Here is a 5350-nt window from a genome sequence, read left to right on the forward strand (position 1 = left end):
CCACCCCAGCCTGGTGCCAGGGCTGCTCACAGGGCATCTCACCCCTTCCCCCCAGTGATGCTCAGCCCCAGCTCACCCTCAGCCTGAGTCACACACACCCAGCCTCTCCCCTGGCTGCCAGACTAGGACAGCGCCGCAGCGCCCCCGTGTGGCCACGGGGCTGAGGGCAGAGGGTGCGAACCCTGTCATCTCCCAGGTTCTCAGGGTCTCCCAGGACAGGGCTGTGCACACAAGGGGAGCCCCACACAGCTTCAGGTTCTGTGTCTGACCTGTTTCCTAATACACGCTGACATGATGGTCCCTCTCCATTAATAATCACAGACTTTGGTTCAGGCAGGAGCAGATCCCCAGGCCATAACAGCTAGTTGCCAGGACCAGGGTAGACCCCATAAATATACCAGGTGTCCTTAGTCTCCTGGGATAACACCTTGACCCCAGAGTCCCTGTCACTTGTTCCAGCTGCTGACCCCAAGGATGGAGGTGCCTCCTCCAGGGAATCAACTCTAAACTCTCCACCCTTAGGATGGGCTGGAAGAGGGTCAGGAGGAGAGACCCCAAAGGTCATAGGCTAGGAAGAGGGAGGCTCCTGGAGGAGTGAGGACAGAAGGAAATACCGGCTTTAGGGGAGGGAGGCCAACAGGAGTGGAGGGGGAGGAGTCAGAGGGAGGAGCAGGGAAGGGTCAGCTTAGTGGGCACCTGGTGGGAGGGCTGGTCTGTGTGGGGAGAGCCCAGGGGCTCTGGCTGGGGCTGGGAGAGTCTCTGTCTTCAGCTGGGCTGTAACCGCACAGAGGTCACTCTGTAATCAACTGGGAAACTGTACTTAAGTGTAACACCTTCTCCATGCAGAGACATAAGGTATAATTTGAACACACAGCGAAGAAAGGGAAAAGAAGATAAAGGGAAAAAAAATCAATGAAAACGTCAAACTATTTTTTTTTATTTTAAAATTTTTTTAATTTATTTTTCCATCATTGTACATTTTTTATTTTGTATGTTTTTATTTTTTACATCATTATTCATTTTCAAACTATGTTTGCTTCCCCCACCCCCTCAGTGTAGTCCCCATAGAATTTCCTTCCCCAAGGCACGCGTGCACCCTCACCTCAGTCCCCTGTGCTCCTCCCTCCCTCCCTCCCTCTGATCCCTCTCCCTCCTCCTCCCCTGCAGGATGTCTCTGGTTTATAATTGTCTGGTTTTGCTTTGTTGTGTTTTATATTGTTATTATTTTTTTACACTGATATCTTATTTGGTTCCCCTATATTCCTGCTGTAATTGAAACCATCCGATATTTTCCTTTTCTTTCTGGCTTATTTCACTGAGCATAATTCCTTCTAGCTCCATCCACGTTGCTGCAAATGGCATGAGTTTATCTTTCTTGATTGCTGAATAACTTTCCATGGTGTATATGTACCATATCTTCTTGATCCAGTCATCTATTTTGGGGCATTTGGGTTGTTTCCTGGTTTTACCTATTGTAAATAGTGCTGCAATTAACATAGGGGTGCAGGTGTTCTTTTGAATCAACGTTTTTTTGTCCTTTGGGTAGATCTCTAGGAGTGCAATTGCCAGATCATATGGTAGCTCCATTTTTAGTAGACTGAGGAGCCTCCAGACAGCTTTCCATAGTGGGTGGACCAGTTTACACTCCCATCAGCAATATAGGAGAGTTCCTTTTTCACCACATCCTCGCCAACATTTGTTGTTGCTAGTTTTTTTGATATGTGCCATTTTTATTGGCGTAATGTGGTATCTCAGTGTGGTTTTGATTTGCATTTCCCTAATTATAAGGGACGTTGACCATTTTTTCATATGCCTGTTGGCCATTTGCATTTCCTCTTTGGAGAAATGTCTTTTAAGTTCTTCTGCCCATTTCTTGACTGGATTGTATACTTTGTTTTTGTTGAATCCTGTGAGTTCTTTGTATGTCTTTGTGATCAGTCCCTTACCAGTTGTATGGAGTGCAAAGATTTTTTCCCAATTGGTGGGGTGTCTCTTTGTTTTGGTTAATGACTCTTTTGCTGTACAGAAGATTTTCAGTTTTATGTAATCCCAGGTGTTTTTCTTTTTTCTTTTTCTCAAGATTTGCTTATTTATGCATACAAGAACTGGGGTACAGACCAGAGGTGTGGGGGTTGAGAGGATTCACCAGAGCCAGAGTGGGGAACAGGACAGGCAGACTGATGAAATACACTGCTGAGGGGAGCAGCGGGCAGCAGGAGAGGTCTGCATGCCATGTGGGACCCTCGCCTGGCAGCCGGGGATTGATCAGGCGCTGCAGAGGCTGCGGGCAGCTTCGCAGCCCAGCGCTCAACTTCTGTGCCACCAGGGGAGACCCCACACTATTTTAATTTTTATGGCTTTGTAGTATAGTGTGAAGTTTGGAAGTGTGATACTTCCTTTCTCCTTTGTTTTCATCAGTAGGGCTTTGGCTATTCGCGGGTTTTTGTGGTTCCATATCAATTTTATCAGTATTTGTTCTATTTCTTTGAAGATTGTCATTGAGATTTTTATTGGAATAGCATTGACTTTGTAAATTACTTTGGGTAGGATGGCTAGAAAATGTCAAACATGGGGGCCTCCCCAGTGGCGCAGCGGTTGAGCGCTGGGTTGTGAAGCTGTCCGCAGCCTCTGCAGCGCCGGTTCAATTCCCGGCCACCAGGCGAGGGTCCCACATGGCGCGCAGACCTCTCCTGTCACCCACTGATCCCCTCAGCAGTGTACTTCGTCTGTCTGCCTGTTCTGTTCCCCTCTCTGACTCTGGTGAATTCTCTCACCCTCCCGCACTTCTGACTTTACCCAGTGCTTGTATAAATAAATAAATAAATAAATCTTTAAAAAAAAATATATCAAACATGTTAATAGTGAATGTAAACAAATGTGAGACTATGGAAAATGATAAACTGTTACCTTGATAATGAAGAAAGTTATTAATAGAAAAATCCACTGGAGGGCAGCAAAAACATGCTGTCATAAAGACTGATGGGATAAAAACGTCAATTTTGCTCAATGTCTTGACAACTTAACTGTTTTGATATTTTGTAAAAAAAAAATCTTTTTGAATTTATCATAATCTTATTCCAAAAATATATGTTCAAGGGTGTTTCTTAAATTGAAATTTAAAAAGCAAATGAGTGGAGCTTATTGAAATGCCATAGTCACTGCAGTGTTGGTAACTGTGACAGTGGAATACAGCGTCTCAGGGAATAATGCCACGTGCTTATACATGGGTCACACTTATTCCTCAAAGCAAACCCATGAGAAACCCCAAATGTGGCCCCTTTGTGGAGCTGGGATTCCACTAGGGGGTCTCTCTCAGTTTATTGGTTTCTGCTCCATTGGTTCCCTGTGCACCAGGCAGGCAGGGATGACTCCATACCCCCTGCTGTAAGCAGCTTCACAGTTCAGAATGTTCCATGACAGGAGGCCACCGAGGACACAGCTCAGGGGGACATGGAAGGACCGTGAAACTAACCTGCCATTATCTGGGGTATCATTTCAGACATCCCCCAGTACATCTGGGGCTCCTCTATACGTGGCAGACACGATGAGCAGGGCCAGACCCTCGTCATGTGACACCATCACTGTAAGAGGGGACAGTTAGCAGAAATGACAAAGGTAAATGTAAAGCACAACCAAGCTAGGGTCTGAGGTCAGAGTTCATGATCTCATGAAAGCAGTTAAACAGAGGACCTACCAGACCCTCTACCACTATTGTAAATAATATCTAAGAGACATAAAATTATATGGGGCATGAATCATATGCAATTATATACAATCACAGAACAAGAAAGTGGTCTTAGAAATTAAAAATATCAGGGGCCTCCCTGGTGGTAAAAGGGGTTAAGACGCAGCACTATGAAGCTATCCGCAGCCACTGCAGCACAAGTTCAATCCCCTGCCAAGGAGGTGACACACATGGCGCAGCATTCCTCTCCTGTCTCGCCCACTGCTCCCCTCAGCAGTGTATTTTGGTAGATCTGCCTGTTCTGCTCTCCACTCTGCCTCTGGTGAATCTTCTCACCCCCACATCTCTGGCCTGCACCCCAGCTCTTGTTATGCATAAATAAATAAATCTTTAAAAAAAGAAATTAAAAGTATCAGAGAAATGATGAATTTAATAGATGAATTGAAAGATTAAAGCCATAACCCTGCTAAGGAGCACACATGGAAGAGTGATGGGAGCAAGAGTGAAGAGCTATATAGAATAATTGTAAATCAGTGTTTCCAACAAGTTAATACAGTTTTCAAAAATAATGCAGCACAGGAAATGATTTAAAATTTTCAAGGGAATGTCTCAGAATTTACAGATAAAAATTTACATTTGACTGCCCTAACCAAACTCTTGGTACAACCGACCATAACAAATTATATCAAAATGAAATTGCAGTGTGCAGGAGTTAAGACACAGCACTATAAAGCTACCTGCAGCCTGTGCAATACGAGTTCGATCCCCGGCCAGGGAGGTGACCCACATGGTGAAGAGGGTCACCCACATGGTGACCCACCTGACTCGCCCACTGCTCCCCTCAGCAGTGTATTTCATCAATCTGCCTGTTCTGTTCCCCACTCTGTCTCTGGTGAATCTTCTCACCCCCCACACCTCTGGCCTGTACCCCAGTCCTTGAATGCATAAATAATTAAATCTAAAGAAAAAAAAATTGTAGAAAAGGGTGGAGAAGGAGTTGGAAGCTTCACCATGCCACAAACATAGGCCTGGAGGCCAGAGACACAGACGCCAGGCCTCCCCACTCCTCAGGAAAATATATTCCAAAACAGAGCACAGTACAGAGCCCCACACCAAGTCAGTACAGACCTGCTGCCTGTGAGCTAAGACCCTCTAGCATCAGTGTCTTCCTTCTTATGCCCCTTCATTGTGACACCAGCGGGCAAAGTTGAGGGGCAGCCTCAGACACCACCTGAGCCTCCCTCCTCCCTGCTTGAAGTCAGAGGGGACAGGTGAGATGTGGGGGTGGCAGGGGCTGATGACGCAGTGCTCACCTGAGTCCTGGTCCTGATTCTGAGGAATAAAGGAAAAAAACTCATCACCTCTGAGTGGGGTGTGGGGAGGAGTTGAAGGGACTGAACAGAGAGGAGGAAGGAGGGAGTGGCCTCTCAGGAGGGGTGGGGGTGAGCTGACAGGGCAATGGCATCTGGAGGTAGCAGGGCTGAGCCTGCTGGGCTCTGTGCTCATCAATTGAGAGAGACAGAGCGTGAGAGTGAGAGCGAGCTACACTCAGGCATCAGCAGGATATGCAATAATCTAGGAGAAAATGCAACAAGTGTGTGGATTATTTTTTATCATTTGTAACATTTTGTATTTTGATAATGAACATATGTATTTATATAAATT

Source organism: Talpa europaea (assembly GCF_964194135.1).
Source record: "Talpa europaea genome assembly, chromosome: 2".
Taxonomy (NCBI): Eukaryota; Metazoa; Chordata; class Mammalia; order Eulipotyphla; family Talpidae; genus Talpa; species Talpa europaea.